Raw genomic sequence first — 18,876 nt, 5'->3', positions numbered from 1 at the left:
CTCTGTCTCTCTCTCTCGCTACTTCCTCGCTCTCTTTCTGAATGTGTCTCTCGTTGTTTTGTTTTCCCTGCTTGTGTCGTAACTTTTTTTTATTTTTTATTTACATTTTGGTCCTGTACTTTCCCTCTCCCTGTCCCTCTGTGGCTGAAAACGGCTCTCTCTTCACCCTCCCTCCCCTTCCTCTCTCGGTTTCTGCGGTGTGGTTTGGAAGAGACATTCTGAGGACAGTGCTGCTGTGGCAGCAGGGATTTTGCTGTAGTCAGACTGGGGAGGAGGGTAGCGGTTGAGGCTGGTTTGCGGAGGAATGGCACGGCGCCAGAGCCCTCTGGTGCTTGAGCCTCCTTTTTAGTTAGGAGTCAAGGCTGGTTAGAGGAGGATTGTCACTGGGCCAGAGACTAGGATGCATGTGCACAGGGTTAAGGCTGGCTTAGAGGAAGGATGGCATGCAGCCAGCCCATCCTCTCCTCCACTGCCCTGCCGGCGTCGCTCTGACTCTCTGCCTTGCTGTGTTTTTGTTTTGGACACTGTGTTCCTTCCCATGGCCTCCCTGTTTTCTGTTTGGTGCAGCGGAGCAGTGTTTGGGAGATAGACTTTGACCTTCTCATACGGTTACAGCAGAACTAGTTTTGGTAGGGAACAGTTGTTGTTTACTTAGTGAGCGTAACATTAGTTAGCATAGCCTGGTTACCTGGGACATGTTAGCCAGTTTAGTAACCATAGCATGGTTACCTGGGCCATGTTAGCCAGTTTAGTTAGCATAGCATGGTTACCTGGGCCACGTTAGCCGGTTTAGTTAGCATAGCATGGTTACCTGGGCCACGTTAGCCAGTTTAGTAAGCATAGAATGGTTACCTGGGCCACGTTAGCCAGTTTAGTAAGCATAGAATGGTTACCTGGGCCACGTTAGCCAGTTTAGTAAGCATAGCCTGGTTACCTGGGCCAGTTTAGTAAGCATGGCATGGTTACCTGGGCCACGTTAGCCAGTTTAGTTTGCATGGCATGGTTACCAGGGCCACGTTAGCCAGTTTAGTTAGCATGGCATGGTTACCTGGGCCACGTTAGCCAGTTTAGTTAGCATGGCATGGTTACCTGGGCCACGTTAGCCAGTTTAGTTAGCATGGCATGGTTACCTGGGCCACGTTAGCCAGTTTAGTTAGCATAGCATGGTTACCTGGGCCACGTTAGCCAGTTTAGTTAGCATGGCATGGTTACCTGGGCCACGTTCAGTAGGCATTAAGCAAACGTTGGATGCCACAGATCTAGGATCAGCTCCGCCTCTCTACATCGTAACCTGAACCATTAAGGGGAGAACACACAACTGACCTCGTAGCAGCTTCTAGGAGCAACTTTACACTACTCCTACGCGCTCTTGAGGGTTCAGAGAGTGTTGACTTAGCATCATGCTTACAGATGGCTGTGAGTTAGTTAGATGAGCTCTTTCCCCCTTTTTATATGTGCTTGTGGGGTTAAACAGCTTTAGTTGTACTACTGCTATATATAAACAGAGGGTTTGATGAGGGCCAAACTGTTGCGCGCACATGTGTACACACACACACACACATACACATACATACAGCTGCATCGGATTAGACCGTCAGGCCCTCTGTGTGATTCAGAACTGTTTACACTCCCTCCCTTTTCCTAGCTAGTGTGAAGAACAGCCAGCCCTTTGTGTGTGAGTGTGTGTTTCTGTCCATGTGTGTGTCCGAACGCATGACTGTGTGTGTGCACCTATAGGTAAAACACACAGTAGCTTTGTGAACGCACGGCCCACTGCCAGGAACTGTATTTTATTTCTCTCTACACATCGCAGGTCAATTATCACCAGTCCTGAGGCAGGGCGTGGCTTCTGCGCAGCTGTCGTTTTATTGGGTCATTAAGGAAAAGGACAGATCAGTTCTATTTCTGGCACTACTTCCTGTCTACCTCAGCACCTCTGCCAGCCAATCAGGGGGTTTGGCTGTGACGCTGTTGTTTTCGATTGATTGGGTGTTTTTTGCTTTGCACACACCCACACAAGGTCCTTGTTGACCTTAGCTCCAGTCCAATACCCAACTCTCAAACAGACATGGCTGAGAACTAATGCAGCGTTGTGTGCTTTCTGCTCTGACCACAAGAGTTTCACTCCTCTGACTAGTTCAGCCCGCACAAGGATGGGTCCAAATGATGTTGTTTGGAGGACAGGCTGAGGTTACAGGTAATGTAATGGGCAGATGATACGCGGTGACAGTGCCACGCTCCTTTTTCTGTACACATGCGCTTCTTATCCGAATAAGGTAGGCTTTAACAGGTCCTCGCCACTTCTTCACTCTATGAGTGAGACACTGAGAGGATCAGAGAAAGGAACATGGGGTGACCGGGTAAACTAAAGCATGGTTTTGGGTGATTTTGACAGACACAGCTCCACAAAGAAAGTAGTCAGATTCTAAGTAAGTTGTAGTAGACTTTAGTATCTTTAACCGCCAGGGTTAGTCTGTGAGAATGATCCTGTTTGACCTGAACACACACACACACACATTGGGGCCTCCCGCACGTGACTGATAAAGTACTGTGTCAGTGTGAGTAGAGGAGAGGCAAACCTAGCACAGCGCACGCGGTAGAATTCAATTAGCCTTCGGCCCTGCAAGCCACGGCTCCATTCACGCGTGAGTATCTGATGCCTGGTTTTGGAGCTTAGTGCCCAGTGGTTCCTCTGTCTGGCCAAGGTGTGTGTGTGTGTGTGTGTGTGTGTGTGTGTGTGTGTGTGTGTGTGTGTGTGTGTGTGTGTGTGTGTGTGTGTGTGTGTGTGTGTGTGTGTGTGTGTGTGTGTTTTCTCCAGCTGGAGGTCAAGAGCAGAAGGGTCTTCACCTCTCCAAAGCTGTAGAGGGGACAGGCAGACGTTACTCTAAAACATTGGTTGAAGAGGCCGCCGCGAATGCAGTTTTTTTTTTTTTTGGTACGGTGTCTGTTACTTCTCGGGATGCGCTGTGTTTTTGGTTTTGGGGCGCCGCAGAAATGTGGTGTTGATGCCACAGAGGGTGACTACAGCTTGGAACATTCAGAACCCGAGGCTCCTTTCACGCTACAACAATGGCCCCTGAGAGAGTGTGTGTTGTTAGTGTGCCTTGTGTCTGTTATTAGGCCGTGTTCGGCAGGCCTGGCCCATTCTACACTGCTGAGCGTTCCACAAGGGCTGTGTTCTCCTCCTAAAACCACCTCACTCCTCCATACTCCACATGTCTCCCGGCCCAAACCCTGTCGCCTGTCGCTCAAACATAGCTAAATTGGACCCGGCTTGGCAAGCCTCGACACAAGTGGAAAACTTACCCTTACGTAATGGGTTGACCAACATACATATCCACCGTTGGGCTGAGTATGGCATGATTCTTTTCCTATAGGCTAGTTGCTAACGGACAGTCATCTGGTGACTGACTGCACCACCGGATATAGGCTTCACTGGAGCATGCAGCACAGACACACCCTGTCTGGCTGGCCAAGGGCCTGGGGGTGCGGGATGGGGACTTGCGAGCAGACTGTGGACAAAGGGTCTAGTGGCTCAACCGTTGCAGAAGGAATAGTGGAATGAAAGGAAGGGCCTGGGTTATGACTCTGCTTCCATTGTCAGCTGTTAGTTTTCAGACTTGATTTTTTATTTAGTTATTTATTTTTTTAAATATTATTTAGTTTACATTTTAGTGTTAGGTATATAAATTAGCCAACCGGGTCATCGGGAGGGATCAGCCAATGAAGTTGGACGCCTCACCTAGTTGACTGAATCAAAATGACAGAAGTCCTCAATGGTGCTGCCATGCTAACCCAGTCTTTTGGCCACTAGAGGACTCCATAGACAGGACATAGGTTTGGTGAGGTTTCAATTATAACTCCATCTTAATGGGACTTGGATTTAAAGGGTAAGCACCTAGACTGGTGGGAAAATATGGCTGGAAGGAGACTCTTGCCTGCGTTTCAACAAAGCCAATGTTGTTGTTTTTTTACTTGAGTAGTAGATGTAAGACGAATCAATTACCTTTACCTGACACAAAAAGAGAGGGGGAAAAATGACAGTCGTGGCACATGTTTAATATTACATTTCAGAATATATCTAAATGTATCACTGACTGACCTCTTCAAATAGGGTTAATAAAAACATAAGCGATACAACACTTCACAAAGCTATCAGTTCACAGCCAGGCAGTTTCTTTCTCTCTCTCTGTGTGTGTGTGTGTTCAACCAAACACGATTTTCTGGTTGATCTTCAAGTAGACTCTGCGTTCCAGAGAGGTGGTCGTTCGTTTGTTTTCTCAAGCCCGATGACAGTTGTCCACAGACCAAATAATATTCTCTCCCTGAACACCACTTTTGTACTTTTTAAACACCTTTTCGAGTGGATGCAAGAAATCCAATTGCGATTCTCCCCATGTGACTCACCGTAAACTGTCTGGTCCCCCTCTGAGGTTGAAGAAACCACATGCAAGCAGAGTAATACCGTATCGGTGCTGCCCAGTCCTACTGATCAATTCAGTTGAGACTGACGGACTCGCTGTCCTTCTCTCATTTCACCTGGCCTTAGCTCTGCAGTCTGCACAGGGTGGTGGCTTGCCTTACGTAACACTGAACTGCACAGGCAAGTGTGTGTGTGTGGAGCGCAGCCCTCCCTGGGTGCTGGCTCAGGCGACGGAGAGAAGAGATGACCTTGCTGTGACCTTACCTCCGCATTTAGAATTGCACCGTCAGCGTGAACCCACGCGCACACGCCTCCATAGAAAATGCACTTGGTCTTTTTGTGGCTGGCTAATAACACTGCTGGATGATTCGACGTCATCCCTCACCTGCACAGCGGCTGTTAGACGAGACTGTCCCTCGTGTCTCCTCTGGCTCCTGCAACGTGACGGTGTGTGTGGATAGGACGGTACGGATATATACTCTCTAATATGCTAGCTAGATGACACTTTCAGCGTATTGCTGCTGATGGCTAACTCCTGTCCAGTCCTTTCAGAACAACAAACGTGCCTACGGTTAGGGACTAGGGCAGGAACAGTAGCTGTGTGCCTATCCTAAGGGCCTCCGGGAACAGAATGCAAAGACCAGGGGAGACGGGAAGTGTCTGGGCACCTCACTTCCTTTTTCTGAAGTTTTTAACCGGGGGGGGGGGGGGGGGGTCGTAGGTAGGCAAGTCCTTAACGCCTCACATACCCAATGTTCCATGATTCCTGTCTCTCTCGCTTGCTCTCTCTCCTTCCGCCTCAAACCCTCACTCTCTTGACTACTTTCTTTCTGTCCACATAACCTCTGTCTCCCTCTCTCTCTCTCACACACCCCCCCCCTGCCTGCATAGCTGTGTAATTGACTCTGTGCTGCAGTGCGCTTGTCAGCTGTGCCTTGTCATTTGTTTCAATTATCAGCCATCCGACATGGCGCACGGATGGAGGGAAGGAGAATGAAGAGGAGAGGAAAGGCAAAAGTTTGAGGCAGAGGAAGCGGACCGTTGCACATACAGTCTCCATGTGTCCCACCTTCACAGTACACTGGTACACAGACTGTTGCACATACAGTCTCCATGTGTCCCACCTTCACAGTACACTGGTACACAGACTGTTGCACATACAGTCTCCATGTGTCCCACCTTCACAGTACACTGGTACACGGACTGTTGCACATACAGTCTCCATGTGTCCCACCTTCACAGTACACTGGTACACGGACTTTGCATATGCAGGTCTGGCTATTACAATCGCTAGAGACTCCCAAGCAGTGCCGTCGAAACTAAATGAGCTCGCTCGTTAAGTTAGAGCTCATCTCCCCTGGAGTCGGCCAGGTGCTTCCAACCAGCCAGCCAGCCAATCACAGGTGTGTTTACTCCTGGGCAGCTGGATGAGGTCATGGATGTCGTCGCCCCCCCCCCCCCCCCCCCCCCCCCCCTCGGATCATATTACCAGGCCCTTCCCTCGTTATGGGGGGGGGGGGCATGCCCCTAGACACTTTGCTGATGTGATTGGTCTACACCGTGGAACCTAGAGCTTACCATTGGTCAGTACCCATTGCTACTGGGAGGGAGCATGGATGTTTAGGGACTCCCACTTCCTCCTTTCACCGCACGTTGGGTACTTATTGATTTATCTATCTCACTCCTCCTCACAGCCCTAATTTCTCTATTCAGATGTGAATGGGAGCCTCTGCCTCATCCTCCCTGGATCATTCAGCCCCCATCTACCTGGGTGGGAGATTGAACGAGATAGGAGAGCATGTGTTTGCGCTAGTGTGTGTGTCCGACATTTTCAACTGTCTGTTTTCCTAGTCTATATGTTTTGTGTGTCTCCAGGCTGGCAGAGGGAAGTGTGTCTGGTGTACCGTGTGTGTTGCGTGAGGTGGGCAGGGCGTGTCTGGTCTCAGCCATCCTGACAATGCCCTCCAGGAGGACAAAAAAAATGCTTGGCTTGGTCCTGGAATCCATCATAACATACTCCTCTCTTTGTCTAAACACTCCCGTCCCTTTTCCTGTCCGTGGCCATAAATAACAGTTACACAATCTCTTTATGAATAGGGCCCTGAGCTTTTCCTGAACAGTTTACATGGTGAGGAACAACTCTGGAACCTAGTTATGTCGTTTCCTTTGCAGCACAAGCCATCTGTTACGTAGCCGTAATTCTTGAGACGCTTGTTCACCTGGTTAGTGAGTTGCATGTGATATTCCCTGACAAGACGGGCATGTACTACGGTGCGGCGAGTAGTCATCGGTCATGGCTAACGGACAGAAACCTCAATAGCACAGGTGCGACGTTCTTCCGACAGAAGACATTTGGGTCATACGATGGACAATAGATTTGTAAAAATCTCTCCAGGCAGTTATGACCAGCATCACAATTCTCTAGGCACAGAGATGTCTCTCAATGCCCTTTTTAACAGTTGATCCAGCGCCTATATTGTGTTCCGGGGTAGAGCCGATGTTGTTTGGCCGAGAGAGCAGTAGGGCTGGGAATTGCCAGGGACCTCGCCATACGATATCGCAATACTCAGACCGGCGATGCGATTCTATATGCATCACTGTGATAAAAAAAAATTTGCGAGTCGACGTTCCGAACATATTGCTCACCACATGTCTGCTGCAGAGGGACGAGAGCCATGAGAAGTTTGGATCAGTCATGGAAGTATAAGTGCCAAAAACAAATGGGCTTTTTATTTAAAAAGATGGAGAACAAGCTTATGGATAAAAAATACTGGAGTTTTGGGGCAGGCACAGCAAATTGGTGCAAAATAATATTGTGATTATTGTCAGCTATACAATATAACATTACAAATAATATCCCCGTAGGTAGATCTAAAATGAAATCACCCATCACTAGAGAGCAGTGTCATGGGTGTTAGGCTACATTATCCACACAAACAAACCCAGTGGGAAGACATGCTGGCTCTGTGTTAAAGTGAGTTTAGTCTACGTATCTCTTGTGGGCCAGGAAATGATCTGGAGCGTAGACTCTCTAGGGAGGTGGGCATTTCAGCCGCTCTCTTTTTTCTTCCCCCCCCCCCCCCATCTCTCTCTTTTCGTCTGTCTGTGTTATTGTTTTTGGTCACATGAACCATGAGAGTGGTTACACAACATCCCTGGAAATGGACAAAGGGGATTTTTTTGGGAGGAAATGTACATGTTTTTGGGCATAACACGTGACTGCAGTCAGTTGATTTCAGTGTTGTTTGAACAACATTTTCCAGAGATGGTATCAGTTCTTTAAAACGGGGGGGTTGGCACCTTTTAGATTAACTGGAAAATGGATCTTGACATTTGGATTCTTTTGAACTATGAGATGTTTCTAATTTCTCACACATTCTGTCCATTCTTCCTGTCGTTTCTGTCAGAAAACCCCCGTTCACTCCCCTACACATCCAGACTGGAATGAGGGGTATGTCCATCCGTGTGTGTGTGTGGCCCTCGTAGGAACATACTGTACATATTTGGCCATCTCTAGTGTGTGTGTGTGTGTGTGTGTGTGTGTCAGGGCTTGGAACTGCTGGAGGTTTGCATGCACATTCCCTCTAGTGGGAATCTGTGACTAAACGGCCTGGTTTAGAAGTTCATGTGCTGGAGCAGAGCAGCCATGCCCAGCCACTACAACCACCCTACACCATATTTCCCATAACCCCTTAAACCTATCCTCGCTACCTCTTACTCTATACTCCTTACTAACTTTGCCCTGTGTCCTTCTCCCCTGGATGTAGGAGAGTTGACATGGGTTGTTGTTTCTCTCGTATTTCCCAGAGGAGCTTTGACCTGTCTGTCTGGGCTATCTCTCTAGTGTCTGCCCACCAGGTTTTCTTCTCCATGAAAAGACCACTCTGTTACCGCCCAGGCCTCCAATTTCCCGGCGGCATCGACGGACAATAGAACAAGAGAGAAATAGCCTACTGGGTTTTCAACGGCATATGAGGAAGTGGTTATAAGATAAATTCCCACGACGTTCCTATGGTCGGAATTTGTGTAGGCTACTTTAAAACAAGTTAAGACGTGTCTCGTAAAATGACAACAAAAAAACATCCCGGTTTAAAAAATTAAAAAATCCCTTTATGGTTAAATAGTTTTCAAAATGTTGACTGCCTCCGCTCAGATTGCAAGGTAGGTGATGTTTCATTCCGCAACCGGCACTGGCCTTTCTCTCCTGTCGGAAGGAACAGTGACTGGCCTTTCTCTCCCGTCGGGAGGAACAGTGACTGGCCTTTCTCTCCCGTCGGGAGGAACAGTGACTGGCCTTTCTCTCCCGTCGGAAGGAACAGTGACGGGCCTTTCTCTCCCGTCGGAAGGAACAGTGACGGGCCTTTCTCTCCCGTCGGAAGGAACAGTGACTGGCCTTTCTCTCCCGTCGGAAGGAACAGTGACTGGCCTTTCTCTCCCGTCGGAAGGAACAGTGACTGGCCTTTCTCTCCCGTCGGGAGGAACAGTGACTGGCCTTTCACTCCCGTCGGGAGGAACAGTGACTGGCCTTTCACTCCCGTCGGGAGGAACAGTGACTGGCCTTTCTCTCCCGTCGGGAGGAACAGTGACTGGCCTTTCTCTCCCGTCGGGAAGGAACAGTGACTGGCCTTTCTCTCCCGTCGGAAGGAACAGTGACTGGCCTTTCTCTCCCGTCGGGAAGGAACAGTGACTGGCCTTTCTCTCCCGTCGGAAGGAACAGTGACTGGCCTTTCTCTCCCGTCGGGAAGGAACAGTGACTGGCCTTTCTCTCCCGTCGGGAGGAACAGTGACTGGCCTTTCACTCCCGTCGGGAGAAACAGTGACTGGCCTTTCACTCCCGTCGGAAGGAACAGTGACTGGCCTTTCTCTCCCGTCGGAAGGAACAGTGCCTCAAGTATGTCGACAGAATCGAGCCTTTAGACGTTAATATGAATTATCCTACATTTATATTTGTCAAACATGACTGGTGTTAAGTTAGGAAAGTATTCAGACCCCTTGACTTTTTCCACGTTTTGTTACGTTACAGCCTTATTCTAAAATGGATTTAAATTATTTTCCTCATCAATCTACAGACAATACCCCATAATGACAAAGCGAAAACAGTTTTTTTGAAATCTGTGCAAATTTAATGCAAATAAAATACGGATATCACATTTACAGAAGTATTCAGACCCTTTACTCAGTACTTTGTTGAAGCACCTTTTGCAGCGATTACAGCCTCTAGTCTTCTTGGGTATGACCTTACAAGCTTGGCCCCCCTGTATTTGGGTAGTTTCTCCCATTCCTCTCTGCAGATCCTCTCAAGCTCTGTCAGGTTGAATGGGGAGCGTCGCTGCACAGCTATTTTCAGGTCTCTCCAGAGATGTTCGATCGGGTTCAAGTCCGGGCTCTGGCTGGGCCACTCAGGAACATTCAGAGTTGTCCAGAAGCCACTCTTGTGTTGTCTTTTGCTGTGTACTTAGGGTTGTTGTCCTGTTGGAAGGTGAACCTTCACCCCGCTCTGAGGTCCAGAGCGCTCTGGAGCAGGTTTTCATCAAGGATCTCTCTGTACTTTGCTCTGTTCATCTTTCCCTCGATCCTGACTAGTCTCCCAGTCCCTGCCTCTGAAACCATCCCCACAGCATGATGCTGCTTCCACCATGCTTCACCATAGAGATGGTGCCAGGTTTCCTCCAGAAGTGACACTTTGCATTCAGGCCAAAGAGTTCAATCTTGCTTTCATCAGACCAGAGAACCTTGTTTCTCAAGGTGTGAGAGTACTTTAGGTGCCTTTTGGCAAACTCCAAGCGGGCTGTCATGTGCCTTTTACTGAGGAGTGGCTTCTGTCTGGCCACTCTACCATAAAGGCCTGATTGGAGGAGTGCTGCATAGATGGTTGTCCTTCTGGAAGATTCTCCCATCTCCACAGAGGAGCTCTGTCAGTGTGACCATCAGGTTCTGGTTCAACTCCCTGACCAAGGCCCTTCTCTCCGATTGCTCATTTTGGCCAGGCGGCCAGCTCTAGGAAGAGTCTTGGTGGTTCCAAACTTTTTCCATTTAAGAATGATGGAGGCCACTCTGTTCTTGGGGACCTTGAATGCTGCAGAAATGTTTTGGTACCCTTCCCCAGATCTATGCCTCGACACAATCCTGTCTCGGAGTTCTACGGACAATTTCTTCAACCTCACGACTTGGTCTTTGCTCTGACATGCACTGTCAACTGTGGGACCTTATATAGACAGATGTGTGCCTTAATATTTTGTAAACTCACTGTACATTTACATACACTTAAAGGGGAATACCTAGTCAGTTGTACAACTGAAATGTGTCTTCTGCATTTAAATCAACCCCCCTGAATCAGAGAGGTGCGGCGGGCTGCTTTAATCGACATCGTCTAAAATCTCAAAATTCCACCCTGTTCCTGCCCACAGCCCACTGGCCGCCTGTCCGCTGCCCTATACACACGCACACTTCCTGAGCAAACATGGGCGGCGCCAGCTACCATCTCTCTCTCTCTCTCTCCGCCATCCCTTTTCTCCCTCCGCCCTTTTCCATTACGGAGTCCTGCTTCCCTCTATTCGCCAAACTATCTCTCCCTCTTGCACAGTCTCCCTCTGTCCCTCTGCTTTCCTGAGAAAACATTGGTGGGGACAGGGTGGGGTGTGGGACAGCTTGCGTCTCTCCCTCCTATTTCATCCTCCCTTTTCCTTCCCTTGCACAAAGTCCTTCTCTTTCCCTCAAACTCTCCCTCCCTTCCGCTCTCCATTTCTTACACAAGCCTCCTCTCTTTGCGCCTCCCTTCGTCACATTCCTCCCCCTTCCCTCTCTCGTTAGTCGTCCCTCCCATGTCCCTCTTCCTTAACCTAACTGCTACACAGAGCCCTTCTCTTTTTCACTCATCCAGAGGTGTAAAGTACTTAAGTAGTACTTTCAAGTATTTTTACTTAAGTTGTTTTTTTGGGTATCTGTACTTTACTTTGCTATTTATATTTTTGATTTACTTTTACTTCATGTCATTCCTAAAGAAAATAATGTACTTTTTATTCCGTACATTTTCCCTGGCACCCAAAAGTACTAGTTACATTTTGAATGCTTAGCAAGACAGGAAAATGCTTATGAAGAGAACATCCCTACGGCCTCTGATCTGGCGGACTCACTAAACACATGCTTCGTTTGTAAATTGAGTGTTGGCGCGTGCCCCTGGCTATCCATACATAAAAAGAATTATGCCGTCTGGTTTGCTTAATATAAGGAATTTGAAATTATTTTTACTTTGATACTTAAGTATATGTAATACCAAATACTTTTAGACTTTTACTCAAGTAAAAGTGAAAGTCACCCAGGAAAATACTACTTGAGTCATTTTCTATTAAGGTATCTTTTACTTTTCTCAAGTATGACAATTGGGTACGTTTTCCACCACTCATGCTCTCTCCCTTCATGCCTCCTTCTACAGTCTCCCTCTATCACGATTCACGTCCAATGCTCATAAGAAGAGCGATAGTGACGATTGGGGTGTGGGGATGAGGATGGTCAAACCGTGTCCTGCCGAGTTCACGTTACACCAGTCATTTCCGGGGTCAGGATACCGAAGGATGCTGGATCGAAATCTCCGAGCTGACAAGGTAAAAAAAAATCTGTCTTTCTGCGCCTGAGCGAGGCAGTTAACCCACTGTCCCCCCCCGTCCGTCCGCCCGCCCGAAGACGTGGACATCAATTTAAGGCAGCCCTCGACACCTCTCTGATTCAGAGGGGTTGGGTAAAATGCGGAAGACACCTTTCAGTTGAATGTGTCGTTGAACAACTGACTAGGTATCCCCCTTTTCCCTCTGACATGCTGTCTGTGTTCGACCTCTGGCGCCTGTCCTGATGCCCTTCTGTCTAGTAGTCTGTAGTTCAACTGCTCTGGTAGCAACACACATGAAGCTGCTTTTAAAAGGAAGTATGTCTCACTTCCCCTCTCTTTTAGATCAAAGTTTTTTTTTTAATGTATATATATATACTACTGTTCTACACGTGGTAACAGTGACGTGAAGCCAGCGTCTCCTCTCTCTGTGAACCACAATACTAGTGGAAACTGACTCGTTAGTTTTTCCAGCCTTGACTGGATGCTGGAGCTGTGAAAGTGGTGGGTTAGGTTCAGCTTTCAGGGAAAGATGTACACAGTACAGACACACACACACACACACACACACACACACACACACACACATCATACAACACCCTTCAGCATCCACGCCCTCATAGGAACACACCTGGGGGGAAAGTTTCTGTCAGGGTCTGTGCATAGATACAAAAAAAGATGCTTTTCCACCTGGTGGGTGAGTACCGAGGCCTTATTCCCTTTTGACTGGAGAGGCCTCTCACCTACTCGCCCTCTAGGAAAAGAATAAAGTAACACATTTACCCGTAGGTTCTGATCTAAGGTCAGTTTTTTATTTTTTTGTTCCTTGTTTAGTGTAAGATTGGAAAGAAACTGATCCTTGGCCTGAGAGAGAATTTTATATCTCGGCTACATAACGCTGACTATTGGTATTGTACTGAAATATCAACTGCAGTGGCTGGTAATCTGCCTGTAGGTGGTGCTATTGTTTTTACAACGCTCCCCTCTGAAGTGAACACTCGAGGCTCAACAAGTGCTCTCATGCTTAGTGTATAAAGTCTGCATCCCCCATGGTTGCCAAACCAAGAATCTTAAGACGAGATTCAGAATGGTACGCTCTGTTTCTGCTGAGTTATCATCTGGTTTCAGTGGGGGTTTCCCCCCCCCCCCCGTACAGTTTATTTAGAAAAGTTCAGTCGGTGGGTGTGATATGTTTTTAGGGAGTCAGTGTGTACGTGTGTCCTGGCTCGACCCCACGGCCCTCCCCAAGTTGTCGTTACTGGCGCCTATCATATTATTCCTGAGAGAAGAACATTCTTCTCGTTGCTGTTTCACAAGCACTTCTGAGAAATGGGAAGACTGTGGCCTTGGGGAACCTATCCCTTTCCCTCAGAACACCAGGCGTGGTGACACACGCGCACACTAGAGGGGAAAAAACAACGGTTTTGTCTATTTTCTTCGATAGCTTTCTCCCCCCCCCCCGTCAACTCTGGGTTGCCAGATCTGCACCTCTATCCCCTTTTCTTCTACTGATAATCGCCAGGTACTGTTAGTATGACTTGACCATGGGTTGCCAGATCCTCACGTCCATAATCCTTCTTCCTTCCACTGATATGATCCGGATACTGTTAGTATGACTGGGTTGCCAGATCTGATGCAGCACTCCATCACTCTCCTTCTTGGGCAAATAGCCCTTACACAGCCTGGAGGTGTGTTGCGTCATTGTCCTGTTGAAAAACAAATGATAGTCCCACTAAGCATAAACCAGATGGGATGGCGTATCGCTGCAGAATGCTGTGGTAGCCGCCGTGCTGGTTGTGTTCCTTGAATTCTAAATAAATCACTGACAGTGTCACCAGCAAAGCACCATCACACCACATCCATGCTTCACGGAGATCATCTCACAAAGACACGCCGGTTGGAACCAAAAATATCAAATTTTGACTCATCAGACCAAAGGACAGATTTCCACCAGTCTAATGTCCATTGCTCGTGTTTCTTGGCCCAAGCAAGTCTCTTCTTCTTATTGGTGTCCTTTAGTAGTGGTTTCTCTGCTGCATTTTGACCATGAAGGCCTGATTCACGCAGCCTCCTCTGAACACTTGATGTTGAGATGTGTCTGTTACTTGAACTCTGAAGCATTTATTTGGGCTACAATTTCTGAGGCTGGTAACTCTAATGAACTTATCCTCTGCAGCAGAGGAAACTCTGGGTCTTCCTTTGCTGTGGCGGTCCTCATGAGAGCCAGTTTCATCATAGCGCTTGATGGTTTTGCGATTGCACTTGAAGAAACTTTCAAAGGTCTTGAAATGTTCTGGATTGACTGACTTTCATGTCTTAAAGTAATGATGGACTGTCGTTTCTCTTTGCTTATTTGAGCTGTTCTTGCCATAATGTGGAATAGGGCTATCTTCTGTATACCACCCCTACCTTGTCACAACACAAGTGATTGGCTCAAACGCATTAACGCAAGTTCCACAAATATTAACTTTTAACAAGGCACACCTGTTAATTGAAATGCATTCCAGATAACTACCTCATGAGGCTGGTTGAGAGAATGCCAGGAGTGTGCAAAGCTGTCATCAAAGCAAATCGTGTCTACTTAGTCTCAAATGTAGAATATATTTTGATTTAACACTTTTGATGTCTTCACTATTATTCTACAATGTAGAAAATAGTCAATATAAACAAACCCTGGAATGAGTAGCTTTTTCCAAACTTCTGACTGGTACTGTAGAAAAAGGCTCATCTTTGTATCTGCCATAATGGCTGACTACTTTAAAATGGTGGAATCCCTCAATGGCAATGTCCATGCTGAAATGGGTTCTAGCCATCCAGAGCCCTCTTTCTACCTCTACGGTCACCACCCACAGCAGAGATGAAGGATCAGTCTACCTGTCTGTCAAGTGATCATTCAGCAGACATACCTGGCACCGGCTGTCACCGTCAAGGTCAACGCAGTATTTTCCCCACAGGTGTTGTTTGACAGGAGGTATTTGGGGAGTTTTGTTTTCAAAATGGCTGCCGTTGTATCACTCAGAGGTGCTACACACTGGTGGTGGGTGAGTCAGAAGTTGACCCCTAAGAGCAGATTCAGGATCAGCCAAGCTGACCCCCCTTGTAAGTAACCTCCAACAATTTATCAGGAACGGAACATCTCCTAACTGACCTTAGACCAGAGTCTCGGGTTAACTGCTAATGTCAGATATACAGGCAGTGAACCCGACGTGTTCGTTTTGGCTGGCTCTCATTGAAGTCTACTCCCCTAAGTACAGCTCTAGGATCTGCACGTTCAATCCTAACCTAAACCTTCTTGACCATTTATCAAGACCATCTCATAGCTGACCATCTGACCTCAGACCAGTGTCCTGGGGTCCACTGACCCTGCAATGCTGCTCTCATTCCAGCTAGGATTGTGACGATACCAGTATCACAATATTTATTTTTCTATGGCAAAAATGAAAACCCCAAACTCTTTGGTCCTTTTAAAAACCTGCTGTATGTAAAATATTGTGTGCTATAGCTTGGGGGGGAAAAATGTGACTCTGGATAACAAAATGTTTGTTTCTCTAATTCCAACCTCTCACCTGAAATACGGCCTGCCTGCCTCTCCACTCGTAGTGGAGCTGGGGAGGCAGAGAGAGGGGGATAAAGATGGGTTTGCTGACGGAGCGGGAGAGGGGTCGGAAGAAGACAAATGGAGGGTGAAAAGAGAAGGCGAAGCGATGGGGTAGAAGGAAAACCCAGGGAGGAAATGGAGAGTGAGAGACAGACGTATGGTTGCCGTGGTGATGGCCAGGAAGTGAGTAATGACCTGGATGTTTTGGCTGAGTGAGGCTGAAAGCAGCACGGTGAGGCTTCTCCTCTCCCCTGTCTGTGGAATGTAGGGAGAGTACAGAACACTGAGCCAGGGCATGCTGTGACAACCCCCCCCCCCCCCCCCCCCCACTCTTCTCTTTTAATATGTTCCCTCTCCTCCCTGACCCCTTCTTTATTAACTCTCCTCCTTTCGATCCTCGCTCTCCTTTCGCTTTGCCTCGTCCACTGCCCATCTCTTCTTTCACCTCTTTTCGCCCTCGCTCTCACCCCTGTCCTTTTTTTATCTTCCCCCTTCGCTCCTCTTCCTTCCTCTTCGCCTCCCGCTACTTCCCGTCCTCTAACCCTTCACCCTCCCATCCCGTTACCACCATATCATCATAGTTAGTCCAAACTGAAACTGTAGCTATGGAGATAGAAACAGACAGACGTGAGGTCTTGTAGTTGTCATCTAGTCCGGCTCCATCTTGTCATCGTCCTCTCTCTCTCTGTCACAACTCCGAAACTGTTCACAAACAAAGATGGCTTCCCCTTCCTTTACCACTCTCAAACATCCTCAGGTGCCCGGGTGCCACCTCTCTCCTAGAACCAGCTCCAATCCTAGAAAAATGAGCTAGCAAGAATGTTGTTTGACCTTTCACAGTCTTTTGTTGGTGATATTAATGGGGTTATAAATGTGGCTGTAATGAAGCAGTTGTGTCATTTCCATAAATGTCAGTCGTTGAATGCGAAGAGGAAGTGTGCGCCCTGGGCACGTGCACCATCCAGAGTAAACGAACAGAAGTACAGACAACTTTTGCAATGTACGCTTGTTCTTAGAGGTGATATCCTGTTCTCACAACCCCCCCCCCCCCCGACCCGTTTCTCCTTCTGCGAATGCTCCTCTCGCCCTGTCTCTGTTCTTTCTCTCTGTTTTGTCTTTCCTTTGTTTAGCCAGGCTGGGGAGGGATAAAACAAGGGATGACATGTCGGTGCACGCCAGACCTCCCCCGGCTGGAATGCAAGGCATGAGGCAGAGTAGATCAAGGCAGAGGGGAAAAAAGTGTAATATCTTCTGGCCCCCTAGGTGGCCACTGAAAGAAATACATATCCCGGGAGATAGTGGGGGGGGGGGGGTGGTAAGAGAAAGAAGCAAAGGTAGGATTTTACAGAGTAAACTTGCCTATGTTTTTAGAAACAATACACCTGTATAGACAAACTAATGAATGACCCCATATCTTAAGTTCAAAATGTGTTGATAGCAAAGGACAGTTTGCAGTAGGCCCTTCATTTAGCAGCCAACACAGTGTATTGTAGAGGGGATGAGTTGAGCGTCTGCGGTAGTGTGTCAAGCAAGTTCAGCAAACAAGGTCGACCTCTTGTCAGTTTAAAAGTACACTCCCATTGACTTGCTACTTTGCTGTGTTTGCTAAGGGCAATTCCACGATAACAAAATTAAGCTTTGACTGTTTGTTTTTTTACTTAAAAATGTATGCCAAACAAAAACCCATTGATTTTAAAAGTTTAACAAAATATACAACTCCATGCGCAACGACTAGTTTTAACAATTTCCACAGAAAACTAATTTAGTGGAAGGACTGTGCAGACGCGAACGTTAACGAAATTACAGTCAAATCTCCCTCAGGTTTTTATGCATGTTTTCCAAAAACTTGAAATACTTGCTTTGAATTAAGATGACAATATGTCTGAAGAAAGGGTGTCGGCTATGACATGGCCCCTTGAGTTTGGTTATTGAACTACAGGAAGAGAAGTGAAGTTACACCCGGTAACAGAATTACGTCATGGGTCCCTGATCTGTACTACACAGAAATACATTATTATGGATATGAATGTCATTCTCATGTTTCACAAGTTTGGACATCACAGTGCAGTATAGTAACATGGAGTATAGTACAGTAGAGTATAGTACCATGGAGTATAGTACAGTAGAGTATAGTACCATGGAGTATAGCGCAGTAGAGTATAGTACCATGAAGTACAGCAGAGTATAGTACAGTAGAGTATAGGGACATGGAGTATAGTACAGTAGAGTATAGTAACATGGAGTATAGTACAGTAGAGTATAGTACCATGGAGTACAGCAGAGTATAGTACAGTAGAGTATAGGGACATGGAGTATAGTACAGTACAGTAGAGTATAGTAACATGGAGTATAGTACAGTAGAGTATAGTAACATGGAGTATAGTACAGTAGAGTATAGTAACATGGAGTATAGTACAGTAGAGTATAGTACCATGGAGTATAGCGCAGTAGAGTATAGTACCATGGAGTATAGTACAGTAGAGTATAGTAACATGGAGTACAGCAGAGTATAGTACAGTAGAGTATAGGGACATGGAGTATAGTACAGTACAGTAGAGTATAGTAACATGGAGTATAGTACAGTAGAGTATAGTACCATGGAGTACAGCAGAGTATAGTACAGTAGAGTATAGGGACATGGAGTATAGTACAGTACAGTAGAGTATAGTAACATGGAGTATAGTACAGTAGAGTATAGTACCATGGAGTATAGCGCAGTAGAGTATAGTACCATGGAGTACAGCAGAGTATAGTACAGTAGAGTATAGTACCATGGAGTATAGCGCAGTAGAGTATAGTACCATGGAGTACAGCAGAGTATAGTACAGTAGAGTATAGGGACATGGAGTATAGTACAGTAGAGTATAGTACCATGGAGTACAGCAGAGTATAGTACAGTAGAGTATAGGGACATGGAGTATAGTACAGTAGAGTATAGTACAGTAGAGTATAGTACAGTAGAGTATAGTAACATGGAGTATAGTACAGTAGAGTATAGTAACATGGAGTATAGTACAGTAGAGTATAGTACCATGGAGTATAGTACAGTAGAGTATAGTACCATGGAGTATAGTACAGTAGAGTATAGTACCATGGAGTATAGCGCAGTAGAGTATAGTACCATGAAGTACAGCAGAGTATAGTACAGTAGAGTATAGGGACATGGAGTATAGTACAGTACAGTAGAGTATAGTAACATGGAGTATAGTACAGTAGAGTATAGTACCATGGAGTACAGCAGAGTATAGTACAGTA

General features: G+C 46.9%; 1 protein-coding gene across 3 annotated transcripts in view; it reads left to right on the top strand.

Annotated features, from left to right (window-relative positions):
• LOC120066124 (MOB kinase activator 2-like) overlaps positions 1 to 18,876 on the top strand; it is a 96,181-nt gene that overhangs the window by 44,932 nt on the left and 32,373 nt on the right. The gene's annotated exons all lie outside the window — the stretch shown is intronic.

This window comes from Salvelinus namaycush, chromosome 21 (genome assembly GCF_016432855.1).
Source record: "Salvelinus namaycush isolate Seneca chromosome 21, SaNama_1.0, whole genome shotgun sequence".
Classification (NCBI taxonomy): domain Eukaryota; kingdom Metazoa; phylum Chordata; class Actinopteri; order Salmoniformes; family Salmonidae; genus Salvelinus; species Salvelinus namaycush.
The sequence above is the reverse complement of the archived record's forward strand: the minus strand, read 5'-3'. Positions and strand labels throughout refer to the sequence as shown.